The sequence below is a fragment of the Pseudorca crassidens genome, chromosome 5, assembly GCF_039906515.1.
Source record: "Pseudorca crassidens isolate mPseCra1 chromosome 5, mPseCra1.hap1, whole genome shotgun sequence".
In the NCBI taxonomy this organism is placed as follows: Eukaryota; Metazoa; Chordata; class Mammalia; order Artiodactyla; family Delphinidae; genus Pseudorca; species Pseudorca crassidens.
In genome coordinates this window covers 120,518,928-120,534,119 of record NC_090300.1, presented here as the reverse complement: position 1 = coordinate 120,534,119, position 15,192 = coordinate 120,518,928, and the positions used below count along the sequence as shown (strand labels likewise).

Here is a 15,192-nt window from a genome sequence, read left to right as displayed (position 1 = left end):
AAAGGACTGTCAAGGAGATGGGTAAAAAGTAAAATACCATTGAAAAGGTAGGACCACAAGAAATACCAAAATAAATTCTAGAGGTAGGTGCAATAACCTGCTTAATGGCCTTGCTTTGGGGGAGACAATTAACATTAATTTATGTGAGGTATTATCATGAAGTTATGAGCTCCCTTTCTGAGCTCTTCTTGCCAAAGCCTGCTTCTTTAGGCAGCATTTTCCTTAAAGTGTTATTTAGTTTACAGTTCTCCAACACTCACTTATACAGTACCCTCGTTTCTGTGTCGGTGACCATAGAGAAATGTACACTATTATACATCAACTGGAATCCCACTACATAGTCATTAATGCAAAAGTGAACAGGGAAAAAGTAGCAATCTGAATAATTGCCCCCAAAGACAGAAGACTGTAATCCATGGGACCTTGTAAATGTTACCTTATTTGGGAAAAGGGTCTTTGCAAATGTGATTAAGTTAAGGATCTCAAGTTAGGGAGACTATCCTAGATTATCTGAGTGGGCCCTAAATGCAATCACAAGTGTCCTTATAAGGGAGAGGAAGAAGGAGATTTGACACGCAAAGAAGAGAAGGCAATGTGAAGACACAGCAGAGATTTGAAGATGTTGGCTTTGATGATTGGAGCGATGTCTTCATAAGCCAAGGAATGCTAGCAGCTACCCGAAGCCGGAAGAGGCAAGGAATGGATTTTCCTCTAGACCCTCCAAAGGAAGTGTGACCCTGCAGACATGCTTTGGATTTTGGTCCAGTGATACTGGTCCTGGACTTTCGCCCTAGACAACTAGGAGAGAATAAATTTCTGTTGTTTTACATTATGGATTTTGTGTTAGTTATAGCCACAGGAAACTAATACTAATACAGTAAGGCTGAACTAAACCACGTTCAGACTTAAACAAAAGCATAGTGACCCCTATTCATGGTCATTACTAGTAGAGCATGGGAACAATTATATTATTAGCAGCAAGTTTAATGCAAAAGTATATCAACATACATATCCTTTGAAAACTATATATACAGTATTCTTCTTTATTTGTACATGTGTTGTGTGAATGTATTCAAGCAAGCCTTTTTTGTTTTAAACAGGACAAAAATCTCCTTCAATAACATAATGAATTTCTGAATATGACAGTTAAGTACGCATTATTTTTACCCTTAAGATGTTTAAGATTTCACTTAATAAGAGTATGCTTTCTTTCATCCCCACCTGGAAGAAACATAGCTGTTATGGGCTAAAGAGCATAGTTTAAAATGTTCTTGCAAAACAAAAAATCCTGATTTTGGTTTTATTAAGACCAAAATCTTCCTTAAGACTTGGAAATATTTATTTTGCTGAAAGAAAAATGATATTTTTATCACGATTTATTTATTTCTTAGTTTCTTCATTAAATGTTTATTGAACATGTTCTAGGTGCCTGGAAACTCTTCTCAGCTCTGGGAATAGCAAGATAAATGGCAACAGCACCTGTTCTCAAGGAGTTAAGAGTTTAGTGTGCTCCCTTGGCAAATGTGTAAATAAATAAATCCCTACGCAATGTGATATGCTACAATAGCACTATAGGCAAGTGGCGTGGAAGCAGGATTTTAAAATAAATCCTTCATTTCAGAATCAAAGAATTCTATGAGCTTGAGAAGAGTTAAACTCTGCCTAGGTATATGCAGTAGAAAAATAATTCAACGCATTACGTTGGAAAAGTTTCTTATTCCTTATTTTGCTGCCAAATGCTTGGGTCATTCATGGCCAAAATCATATTCAAGGTTATAGTAGACAAGATTCAGCATTTTCAGATTCTGGATAACAGAATTAGCAAATTATAGTAATTTTCTCATGGTTTCAAAAACAACTACTTGTACGATAAAGGTTGCTTAATTAAAACCTACCCAACTGAAATGCCCATTTATCTGAAACAAATGTTTGTGCTATAGACATCAACCAACTCTTCACATGAGTAGCTAACAATAAACAATGGAATGATGCTTGATGAATATCAATTAAAACAAATTGCTCCCAATAAACTTTGTCCTAAAAAAAAAAAACACCCTGCATGGGCACATGTTCACGCACACGCGCACACACACACACACACACACACACACACACACACACATATAGCTTTGCCATTGTAATTTGCCTTCTTTAAGTTTAAGGTCAGTTAGCATTAACTGCATCTTAAAGATTGTACCTTCATTTTTTCATTGAGCCTAGTTTTAGTCTCTGGTAAGGCATGAGTTTCAGGTAGGACCAGATACACAATAGGAGATGGCCAGAGTGCTTAGAATAATGGCCCAGGGTGAAATGGAAATGCAAGGCCCCTTGTTCAAAACTATTAAGAATTTTAAGACAGCAATAGGAGAGCATTAACCTGAATATGGGGCCTTTGTGAGAGCAGAGCCCTGTGCAATAACACAGGTTACATGCCCATAAAGCCCGCCCTGGTTTCAGGTATTCCTTATCAGTAGTCCCCGTTTGCATTCTCCGAAGGACCATACTATAGATTATAAAAATGAAAATAATCTGCCTAAAAGTCACATTATGATCATATATTCTTTGCACTGGCCTATATTAACTCTGAAGGCATTGTTGGGCACCCATTAAAATTCTATTATGATCAAAGTTTTTCATGCTTACTTGATTTTGCTTTTCTCTGCTCTACCCAGCCTTACTCACATAATCTATGAGGCAGAGAAAATGCTATGTGTTCACCAAACTGTGTCTATTAGGCTCCTGGGCATATTATGAGCTCTCTTGCATTCAATCCAAGTAACAAGTTCTGGGCAAAGTTAAGGCCTGGACCATAAGATCTTTCTTTGAGGTTCATGTCCTCCCCTCACTAGGTTTTCCTTACTCTTTCTTGTGCTTCCCCACCCCATTATCTATATACCTGGAAGCAATGAACTCTGAATTATAGAACTCTGAATTGTGGAGACTACAGGAAAAGTCTGAACCCCTGAGTCATATTTGGAGAGAGCCATTCAGGAATGCTGCTTGTCCCAAGTTAGAGTACCACATAAAATTAAATTTTACTATCTTAAGCCACTTACATTCCCCTAATACTCTGTGTTTGAGAGTATAATAGTCTGAGGCAGGGAGCATAGGGCCCAGAGCAGTATCAAGCTCATTGAGTGATTCTGATCCATCTTTTGAAAAACATCGCTAAATTCATCTTTTTAGTGGACTATAAATCAGTGTGTTATTCGTGTTATCTTGTGAGATTGTTTAGATTCTCATAATAGCATACATTTATAATTTTCAAAGCACTCTTTCCTATGTATTTTTAGAGAATTCTGGAACCTTTTAAAGACTTCAAAATCGATAGCAATGAATTATCAGGGATAGAATGACCAATGGCAACAATGACCCTTTGCCAAACACCTCTGCAAATCTCATAAATCGTCACCTGTCTGCTTGTAGGATTTACAGACCTCAAAAATTCAAATTACCCAAGGAAATGTTTGATAGCAACCCTGGAATCGGGCTGAGTCTAAGAATCTGGTAACACTAGTCTTAGGAAACTCAGAGCCAGGTATTATTGGTAGGGACAAGAGCGCGGGCCAGAGTGCTTAGAATAATGGCAAGTGTTCTTTTCCCTTTGGCTGCAGAATGTCAGCATTTATGGGAAAAAGTCGATCAAGTACTTACTGGATCTGCTTAATCAAGCATAACTGTCACCATGTGACTGGCAGTTATCGGAAGCTCCTTGGTGAGACAGCGCCAGAACCAGTATGCGAAGATCTACCTGTATTTTAGAGAGTAAAAGAAAAAATAAGTTTTCCTCAGCACAGGAAATCAACATTAAGCAACTTAAGAACATGCATTTTTGAAATGTGAGAGATTTGGGATCAGACTTAGTTTCAACACTTATTTGCTTCAGTTCTTAAGCATCTAAGCTCTAGTTTACTCCAATGTAAAAAGAGAGGTTAATGCCTCCATTGCAGAGTTGTAGCTTAAACAAGTAAGGCACCTCGCATGATTTCTGCAGCATTTTACCTCTGTCAGTTTCATTATTTGTATTAGTGATATTATTTTTAATAGTAATTATACTTTAAGAATGAAGAAACACCCTCATTGGGAACTCTCAAATTTATACCATAAAGAATCCCCTTAAACGTCCTTCCTGGCCTCTCTAAAGCATAGAAATGATTTCTCCCAGATGTTTTCTAGACACAGTGTCAAGCATTTATAATCACCCATTTCCCCACACAGCCAGACTTATATTCCAAACAAAGCTTCAATTGTCCAAACACTCAAAACTTGTAGGAAATAATAATTCATTAAATATTTATGAAATATTGAACTATCATATTCATACCAAGGGAGTTTAATGAGAGAAATTACATCCTTATCCTGAGTCTTAAAAAGGACTCTGGGGACCCTGATTTATATAGATTTTCATAGAGTGTCTCTTTTATACTGCCTTTATAAATGTTGTGTTTACTATGCTTTTAGAGGTCTAGGGTAGGTTTCCCTGAACAAAGCCCCCAAATTCTTCAAAACCTAGGCTAATTATTTAAATTTAAGGTTTATAAGTGCATTTCTGAGATATGAATCAGGCAGAATATAAACTTCTATTAATAAAAATCTACTATCTTTTGTCAATAATTAGGAAGCTGCCCACATTTTAATGTGTACTGAAATGTTGATAAAGAAAAAATTCAGTTATCCAACAAATTTGTTATTTTAGATGAATTAAAGTCATTTTAATCTTGAAATACCCTACACCTGCATAAGATCACAGACTAACCTCTATGATATTATCTAAAAGACGTAAATATATCTTTTGATATAAAGGAAACAGAATAACGTATCTTTAGAGTAGTTAAATTATTATAAAAGAAAAATAGGTATTTCTACATTAAGCTTGTTTCATGAATTAGGAAATTCAATAAGTAAACTTACATTTGTTGCCTTTATGGTGAGCTTGCAATGGGAAATGTGTCTATTGCCCTACCTATAGCATGCCAGCAAATATTAATTGAGCACTTTCTAGATAAGTAAAACTCTATTAGACTCTTGGAATACAGAATCATAAGATATGTGGTCTTTGCTCTCAATAAATCTGCAATCTAGCTGGGGAGGCAGGACAAATACCAAAGACTATAATAGCAACACCATCCTATAACAAAAGATGCATCATAGTGCCAAACCAACAGGACAGAATAATAGCTGTAGAATTCAGAGAAGGAAGGCAGGCATCCCTAAAAGCTGTAAGATTGGGACACTTCTAAACTGAGACATTCTGCTTCTCAATTTGTAGTTTCAGAGGGAAGGGGGAAACCACACAGAAATATATGGTATCTGGGTGGTCCCCACCTCCGCTGTGTTAAAACTATAAGTTGAGAACCAGAATACATCAGTTTGTAATAAATATAATCATATACTAGATAAGTTATTTGTGAAGTAGCAACTACTTAGCTGTATACAATATTATTTATGGGAGGTATTGTCAATTAAAAATCGAATAACCATCAATTACACTAGTGTGGATTTCAGTTTACAACAGAATACCAAATGATTCATTTCTACATTCCCTTTTCATTGAGTTCCATGGAGAACTGTTTATTTTTCAGTGATTAAAAAGAAATCTGCAGCCTATACAATTTTTTTCCATAAGGTTTAAAAAATTATGTTGTATAACTTACTCAGCAATCAGTTATATGGCTTTATTAGATGGTAGGTGCTAGGGATACTTAGAGGCCCAAAATGCATTTCAGACCTTCAAGGACTTATCAGCTAGCTGGGAAGTCAGGACTTATATGTAATACAATAATACAAAGTGGCCAAAGGAGTCTATTGGACATAGGTGTCCCAATGGTTATAAGATTTCCCAAACCAAAAGGAATCAATTCCATTCTAACCCTGACTCTATGAATATGGGGATGATGCTGATATACCCTTCTCTGACTTCAAATTCCCAAAATTTCCATTATCTGCAATAATACAAGACAGGTATGGGTAAAATCCTGGGAGAAAAGAGTTACTAAACATTAGTAACCTGTAACTTGAGTATCATAGATAACTATTTTCAAAAAATTATATATAGGGCTTCCCTGGTGGCCCAGTGGTTGAGGGTCTGCCTGCCGATGCAGGGTACATGGGTTCGTGCCCCGGTCCGGGAAGATACCACATGCCACGAAGTGGCTGGGCTCGTGAGCCATGGCCGCTGAGCCTGCGCGTCCGGAGCCTGTGCTCTGCAACGGGAGAGGCCACAACCGTGAGAGGCCCGCGTACCGCAAAAAAAAAAAAAAAAAAAAATTATATATAAAGTACTTTAATGCTGATGGTCAAGAGGATGGACTCCCGTTTTCAAGGAATCACAGATGTCACAGATGGAGGGGACCTGGAGAGGGTCTATCCCAATGCCATCACATTGTAGAAAAGATTTGAGGTCTAGAGGGGTGAATAGATCTATCCACGGTCACACCTATTCACAAACAAGAAGAATTCAGGTTTGCACTGTGATCTTCTGGAATTAAGTCCAGGCTCTTTCCTTCATACCATGCTGCTCAACCCTACGTGAAACAGGATATTGGGCAAAGTTAGATATTTAACATAATATCGCTGACTGAAGTTTTGGCTCATCAGTAAAAAGCAACTTCTCTCGTCCTTACAAATCCTCTGAAATTTGTGTTTCCTAAATAACATATGGTCCCTAAGTAGGAAGAAAATAGAATCACCAGTCTAGGTAACATTGATCTTAGTAACAGCAAAATAAAAAATATCAACAATATAGTGTTTGCCTTTCAGAATCCTTATAAGTGTACCATGCCAGAATAAGAGAATTTTTGAGCCAGACGAGGCTTTACGAATTTTCCCAGAACTTCATGTGAAATACTAGATCTACACCAGCCAATTTAGAGAAAAATCATACCTCCTATAAGGTGTTTTGAACACCATCAGAGCCTGTGAAACAACATTTTGATTAGCAAAGTGAAAATGAATCACAATTATTGGCAAAGAGCTGTGCCACAGTTTTAGTCAAACCAAGAACAATTGGTTGAAAAGAGGTGAAATGTCAAGAAGAAAGATTCATTCTACACTCTGCGTTCTGATTAGGTTCCTGGATCCCTGCATTTAAGACCCTTACTCTCCCCAGGATTCATCATGGCCCGGTGATAATTACAAAGGTATGGTAATCGAGGGCCTTAAATCAAACATGCATAATAGATCTGCTGTCACTGCAAGAATCATTTCATTGCAAGCTGGCAGGGAAGGATGTGCTTGCCTTTCAACTGGCAGAGCCGGCCTCTTGGCTGGCACAGCAACCAGCTCTGCTTTAAATCTTCCTGAGCTATGCCCTGTTAGAGTAATTTGGCTAATTGAAAATGTCTGTCTTTGGAGACATTTTTCATAATATGAGTGTCATTTGCAGGTTGCTAAGGAAGATCTCTAGAGCTGCAGTGCTGCCTTGCTGCCTACAAAGCCCCCAGTGATTAAGGTCCCATCCAAAGAGTCCACTTAGGCAAGAGACCATCCAATGACTTGCCAGTCATCCTCTCTTGCCAAAAGGCAAAAGTGAGTAAAGTGTCTTGAGTGGACATGTAGCCTCCAAGTAAAGCAATGTTGATGAGGGATTCCCAGGCCACTCTGGACAGTTCCAGTTATCTCAAGAAGTAGTATGGAATTGGAATATCCCCAAAGGAAAATTTTCCAACCATCTTTGATTGTAAAAATAAAGTTATTTACAGCCACTTGGGAGGCATAAGCAAGAGGAGGTAAAAATCAAAGCAGAGGGCTTCCCTGGTGGCGCAGTGGTTGAGAGTCTGCCTGCCGATGCAGGGGACGCGGGTTCGTGCTCTGGTCCGGGAAGATCCCACATGCCGCGGAGCGGCTGGGCCCGTGAGCCATGGCTGCTGAGACTGCGCGTCTGGAGCCTGTGCTCCGCAACGGGAGAGGCCACAACAGTGAGAGGTCCGCGTACAGGAAAAAAAAAAAAAAAAAAATCAAAGCAGAAATTCTTTCACAATTTAGGCAGAAACCACAGTTGAGACACCATGTGTTAAAAGTTGTATGGAAAATGATTTTTAATAAAATCACAATAAACATGGTATTGTTTTTCAATATTCTTATTTCCTCGTCATTTCATCTCCTTTCAATCACAGAGCCAATTTTCCTTAACCTTTAAAGCATTAATCTGCTAATAGAAAATGTGCAAGTTTTCGATTGTTTCCCTGAAATGAGAGGTTAAATTTCACACTATGTCTACCCAAATAAATTATACCAAAATATATCAGTGGATTTGACAAAACAAGCTGAGAGCATTGGTGGGAAAAAGAAATCAGTCTGTGAGCAGATAATTTTTGTTTTATTCTTCCTTTCCAGCTCAGTTCAGCCTTAATTGGCCTCCAGTTCCCCCTTTTCCTGTGTCTCTGAGTCCCTTATCTAATCCTGGTCTCATTATGCTCTGTTGGTCTCACCAATCCTCCTGCATCCAATGACTCACTCTTGCTTCCCCTCTTTACTTCTTCCCTGAACACTATCTGGTTGATTTCAAGCCTTCCCTTCTTCTCCAAGTGGTTTATTGCTTCAAAATCTCCTCAACCATGAAAAACTAGCAGTTATAAACCCTTACAAATATTTCAGGCAGAACAGTCAATCTAGGAGCCCCCAAAACACAGACCTAATCTTTGGGATCTGATATCATGACAGATGTGCCTTCCTCAAAATTCATTTCCAAGGGCTCTAAAATATGCCTTGGTAAGTGCTCTCTGTTATTTGCCTGGGATGAGTTCATCTGTTTAAAAGTATTCCCCAGCTGAGCAGAGCTATCTTCCAAAGTTTATTTGTAAATCAATCCTTTGGAATTCTAAATTTCTTTTCTAATGTAAACTATCTTACACAGATTGGTTTAAGTTCCAGATCAATTTCGAATATCTATCTAGCCCACAAATTATATGAAGAATAATACTAAACTAGAGCCAGAAGGGAGCTCGGAGCCGGAAGGGAGCACGGAGATTATATAATCCAACTCTTTTGCTTTATGGATGAGAAAACTGAAGCTACCATTTCCATTCCCATGTAGCATGCAAGAGACAAGTGGAACTCTTTATTACTGTCTGACTTTATCTCAATTAACCCACACACAGTCTTAAAAGACTGGTATTATTATCCATGTAAGGAAAGTGAAGCTAAGAGAACCAAGTAATTTGGCCAAGACACATAGCTAGTACCAGTAAATTGGAGCTGTGGTTTAATCTCAGTTTTCTTAGATTTTATGCATGTTCCAGTCCACTGTCGCTCGCCTATATTATCTTTCTTTCCCTTCACAGTCCAGTTTCTTCAGAGATGTTTAAACTTGTTTTCTCTTTTCAATCTCCCATTTATGGCACAACTTACTACAGTTAGGATTTTGCCCCACCACTGCACTGTAATTGCTCTAACAAAGATCACAGTGTCTTGTAGATCATTCAGATCAGTGATTTTCAATCCATTTTCTGAACTCTGTAGGCAGCATTCAATAGCTTTGACTATTCCCTTCCTGAAACTCTTTTGATTTATGTAAGTCCTATCCATCTCTGAACCATTTCTTATCTGACTCATTCATAAGTTCCTCAGCCACTACTTGGTCTTGAATGCTTACGTTTTCTATAATCTTTCCCTTGATAACCTTTTCTCTAAAAATCAGTGGTTTCAACTTTCCTTGAACATTGGAAACTATCTATAAGGAGATTAAAAATTTCTAATAGAAAACACTTCTGAATGGCAGAGTACAGACCTATATAAATCCACTCCTCTATAAAAGTAAAAAGAATACTAGCAAAAATGGTCAAAATAAACTTTTTCAGAACTCTAGAAATTAATAAAAGGCTTTCAAAAACATGAGTTTTAAAAAAAAAAACAGATGAACTTTGTTAAAAACACCAAGCTTTGTGGCATTTCAACCTGTTCTACTCCTACTACCCTTATCCACCAGTCTCTGTGGTAGCCTTCAAACCAAAAGCTACATTGTACAACTCAGGGGATACAGCCACTGTTTTATAATAACTATAAGTGGAATATAACCTTTAAAATTGTGAATCATTATATTGTACACCTGAAACTTATATAATATTGTACATCAACTATACCTCAACTTAAAGAAAACAAAAAACAGCTACATAACAATACTAACGGTGAAAACCAACAGCCAATGAGCAACTGGGAGGAACAGAATGAGTTTGGCATTCCCCCCAAATCCCATCCCTACAGAATTGTCACTGTTTACCTGTCTGGCACCTCCATTCTTGGACATACTTTTATTTGACCTGAGTGACAGCTGAATCAAACCTAACTCAGCTCACTTAGTGTGAACAGCAATGTCTCTAAGGCATTTGTGAAAACAATCAATGCCAGTGGTTCAATAGTGCAGTTGCCTGAGGTAGCAATAACAGTTGGGTTAAATAAGAGACATACCAAAAAATTTAAAAAGAAAAGCTGGAGAATGAGATTCTCACATGGGATGTTGAAAATATACAACAAATTCCCTGAAATCTCAAAGTTCACATGCATGTGCACAGGTGAGTACAGGCTCAGGAAAGACCTGAGAAGACCCTAATCTCACACCTATGGATGACTTTGAGGCTCTGCATAAGCAGGAAATAAAGAATAAAGTAGAGTTTTAAACTGCTTACTGGAGTATTGAAATATTCAACCCCACACATACAAAGCCCATCAGTAAAGTCATGAACATTTGTTGGTTTAATGCATTCAAGGAAATATCTGTCCAACCATTAGCTGACCACTAAGCCAACTGAGAAGAGATGTTGAGTGGTATATACAACAAAGAATTAAGGTACTACAGAATTAGTCCAGGAAACTCAATAAATAAACAAACATCCAAGGCAACAAAAAAACACTACCACCAAACAGCTACAAAAAAAAAAGGGTGGAGAGAATTGATTTCCAGAATTGGAAACATCCTGTTTTTAAGAAAAAACAAACTATGAGACATGCAAACAAACAGGAAATTATGGCCCATGCAAAGAAAAAATACCAGTCAATAGAAACTATCTCTGAGGAGTTCAAATATTAGACTTACTAGACAAAGATATTATATCAACAATTATAAACATGTTCAAAGAAATAAAAACATTTCCAAAGATTTAAAGGAGAATTTAAGAACCATGTCTCACTGAATAGAATATTAATAAAGGGAAATTATTTTTTTAAAAAGCCAAACAGAAATTCTGGAGTTGAAAAGTACAAAAAGTGAAATGAAAAATTATTAGAGGGATTTAATAGCAGATTTGAAATGGCAGAATTTTTGTTTGTTTGTTTTGTTTTGTTTTTAACATCTTTATTGGAGTATAATTGCTTTACAATGGTGTGTTAGTTTCTGCTTTATAACAAAGTGAATCAGCTATACATCTACATATGTTCCCATATCTCTTCCCTCTTGCGTCTCCTTCCCTCCCACCCTCCCTATCCCACCCCTCTAGGTGGTCACAAAGCACCGAGCTGATCTCCCTGTGCTATGCGGCTGCTTCCCACTAGATATCTACTTTACATTTGGTAGTGTATGTATGTCTATGCCACTCTTTCACTTCGTCCCAGCTTACCCTTCCCCATCCCTGTGTCCTCAAGTCCATTCTCTACATCTGCATCTTTATTCCTGTCCTGCCCCTAGGTTTTTCAGAACCTTTTTTTTTTTTTTTAGATTCCATATATACGTGTTAGCATACAGTATTTGTTTTTCTCTTTCTGACTTACTTCATTCTGTATGACAGACTCTAGCTCCATCCACCTCACTACAAATAACTCAGTTTCGTTTCTTTTTATGGCTGAGTAATATTCCATTGATTACATGTGTCACATCTTCTTTATCCGTTCATCTCTCGATGGACAGTTAGGTTGCTTCCATGTCCCGGTTATTGTAAATAGAGCTGCAATGAACATTGTGGTAATGACCCTTTTTGAATTATGGTTTTCTCACGGTATATGCCCAGTAGTGGGATTGCTGGGTCGTATGGTAGTTTTATTTTTAGTTTCCTAAGGAACCTCCATATTGTTCTCCAGAGTGGCTATATCAATTTACATTCTCACCAAAGGTGCAAGAGGGTTCCCTTTTCTCCACACCCTCTCCAGCATTTATTGTTTGTAGATTTTTTGATGATGGCCATTCTGACTGGTGTGAGGTGATACTTCATTGTAGTTTTCATTTGCATTTTTCTAAAGATTAGTGATGCTGAGCATTCTTTCATGTGCTCTTGACCATCTGTATGTCTTCTTTGGAGAAAAGTCTATTTAGTTCTTCTGCCATTTTTGGATTGGATTCTTTGGGTTTTTTTGATATTGAGCTGCAAGAGCTGCTTGTAAATTTTGGAGATTAATCATTTTTCAGTTGCTTCATTTGCAAATATTTTCTCCCATTCTGAGGGTTGTTTTGTCATCTTATTTATGGCTTCCTTTGCTGTGCAAAAGCTTTTAAGATTCGTTAGGTCCCATTGGTTTATTTTTGCTTTTATTTCCATTTCTCTAGGAGGTGGGTCAAAAAGAATCTTGCTGTGATTCATGTCATAGAGTGTTCTGCTTATGTTTTCCTCTAAGAGTTTTATAGTGTCTGGCCTTACATTTAGGTCTTTAATCCATCTTGAGTTTATTTTTGTGTCTGGTGTTAGGGAGTGTTCTGATTTCATTCTTTTACATGTAGCTGTCCAGTTTTCCCAGCACCACTTATTGAAGAGGTTGTCTTTTCTCCATTGTATATTTTTGCCTCCTTTATCAAAAATAAGGTGACCATATGTGTATGGGTTTATCTCTGGGCTTTCTATACTGTTCCATTGATCTGTATTTCTGTTTCTGTGCCAGTACCATACTGTCCCGATTACTGTAGCTTTGTAGCTTTGTAGCTTTGTCTGAAGTCTGGGAGCCTGATTCCTCCAGCTCCGTTTTTATTTCTCAAGATTGCTTTGGCTATTCGGGGTCTCTTGTGTTTACATACAAATTGGGAAATTTTTTGTTCTAGTTCTGTGAAAAATGCTATTGGTAGTTTGATAGGGATTGCATTGAATCTGTAGATTGTTTTGGGTACTATAGTCATTTTCACAGTGTTGATTCTTCCAGTCCAAGAACATGGTACATCTCTCCATCTATTGTATCATCTTTAATATCTTTCATCAGTGTCTTATAGTTTTCTGCATACAGGTCTTTTGTCTCCTTAGGTAGGTTTATTCCTAGGTATTTTATTCTTTTTGTTGCAGTAGTAAATGTGAGTGTTTTCTTAATTTCTCTTTCAGATTTTTCATCATTAGTGTATAGGAATGCAAGAAATTTCTGTGCATTAATTTTGTATCCTGCTACTTTACCAAATTCATTGATTAGCTCTAGTAGTTTTCTGGTAGCATCTTCAGGATTATCTATGTATAGTGTCATGTCACCTGCAAACAGTGACAGCTTTACTTCTTCTTTTCCGATTTGGATTCCTTTTATTTCTTTTTCTTCTCTGACTGCTGTGGCTAAAATTTCCAAAACTATGTTGAATAATAGTGGTGAGAGTGGGCGACCTTGTCACGTTCCTGATCTTAGAGGAAATGGTTTCAGTTTTTCAACATTGAGAAGAAGGTTGGCTGTGGGTTTGTCATATATGACCTTTATTATGTTGAGGTAAGTTACCTCTGTGCCTACTCTCTGGTGGGTTTTTATCATAAATGGGTGCTGAATTTTGTCGAAAGCTTTTTCTGCATCTGTTGAGATGATCATATGTTTTTTATCCTTGAATTTGTTAGTATAGTGTATCACATTGATTCATTTGCATATATTGAAGAATACTTGCATTCTTGGGATAAACCTCATTTGATCATGGTGTATAATCATTTTAATGTGCTGTTGAATTCTGTCTGCGAGTATGTTGTTGAACAGTTTTCCATCTATGTTCATCAGTGATATTGGCCTCTAGTTTTCTTTCTTTGTGACATCTTTGTCTGGCTTTGGTATCAGGGTGATGGTGGTCTCATAGAATGCGTTTGGGAGTGTTCCTCCCTCTGCTATATATTGGAAGAGTTTGAGAAGGATAGGTGTTAGCTCGTATCCAAATGTTTGATAGAATTCGCCTGTGAAGCCATCTAGTCCTGGGCTTTTGTTTGTTGGAAGATTTTTAATCACAATTTCAATTTTAGTGCTTGTGATTGGTCTGTTTATATTTTCTGTTTCTTCCTGGTTCAATCTCGGAGGTTGTGCTTTTCTAAGAATTGTCCATTTCTTCCAGGTTGTCCATTTTATTGGCATATAGTTGCTTGTAGTAATCTCTCATGATCCTTTGTATGCCTGCTGTGTCTGTTGTAAGTTCTCCTTTATCATTTCTAATTCTACTGATTTGAGTCTTCTTTTTTTTCTCATGAGTCTGGCTAATGGTTTATCAATTGTGTTTATCTTCTAAAGAACCAGATTTTAGTTTTATTGATCTTTGCTATTAATTTCTTTTTCATTTATTTCTGATCTGATCTTTATGATTTCTTTCCTTCTGTTATCTTTGGGGGTTTTCTGTTCTTTCTCTAATTGTTTTAGGGGTAAGGTTAGGTTGTTTATTTGAGACATTTCTTGTTTCTTGAGGTAGGATTGTATTGCTATAAACTTCCCTCTTAGAACTGATTTTGCTTCATTCCATGGATTTGGGTAGTCGTGTTTTCATTGTCATTTGTTCCTAGGTATTTTTTTATTTCCTCTTTGATTTCTTTAGTGATCTCTTGGTTATTTAGTAGTGTATTGTTTAGCCTCCATGTGTTTGTATTTTTTACAGATTTTTCCCTGTAATTGATATCTAGCCTCATAGCATTGTGGTCAGAAAAGATACTTCATATGATTTTAATTTTCTTAAATTTACCAAGGCTTGATTTGTGATGCAAGATATGATTTATCCTGGAGAATGTTCCATGAGCACTTGAGAAGAAAGTGTATTATGTTGCTTTTGAATGGATTGTCCTATAAATATCAATTAAGTCTATCTTGTTTAATGTAACATTTAAAGCTTGTGTTTCCTTATTTATTTTCATTTTGGATAATTTGTCCATCAGTGAAATTGGGGTGTTAAAGTCCCCTACTATGATTGTGTTACTGTCGATTCCCCCTTTTATGGCTGTTAGCATTTGCCTTATGTATTGAGGTGTTCCTATGTTGGGTGCATAAATATTTACAGTTGTTATATCTTCTTGAATTGATCCTTTGATCATTATGTAGTGTCCTTCTTTGTCTCTTGTAATAGTCTAT

The 15,192-nt window shown here is 37.1% G+C and overlaps 1 long non-coding RNA gene across 8 annotated transcripts in view; it reads right to left on the bottom strand.

The window, feature by feature from the left end:
- The window catches only part of LOC137225332 (uncharacterized), a 195,385-nt gene that overhangs the window by 109,978 nt on the left and 70,215 nt on the right, over window positions 1-15,192 (bottom strand). For all 8 annotated transcript variants that reach the window (XR_010943781.1, XR_010943782.1, XR_010943786.1 and 5 more), the window contains exon 3: window positions 3,655-3,751. This is a non-coding gene — a long non-coding RNA (uncharacterized lncRNA). The remainder of the gene's footprint in view (window positions 1-3,654; window positions 3,752-15,192) is intronic.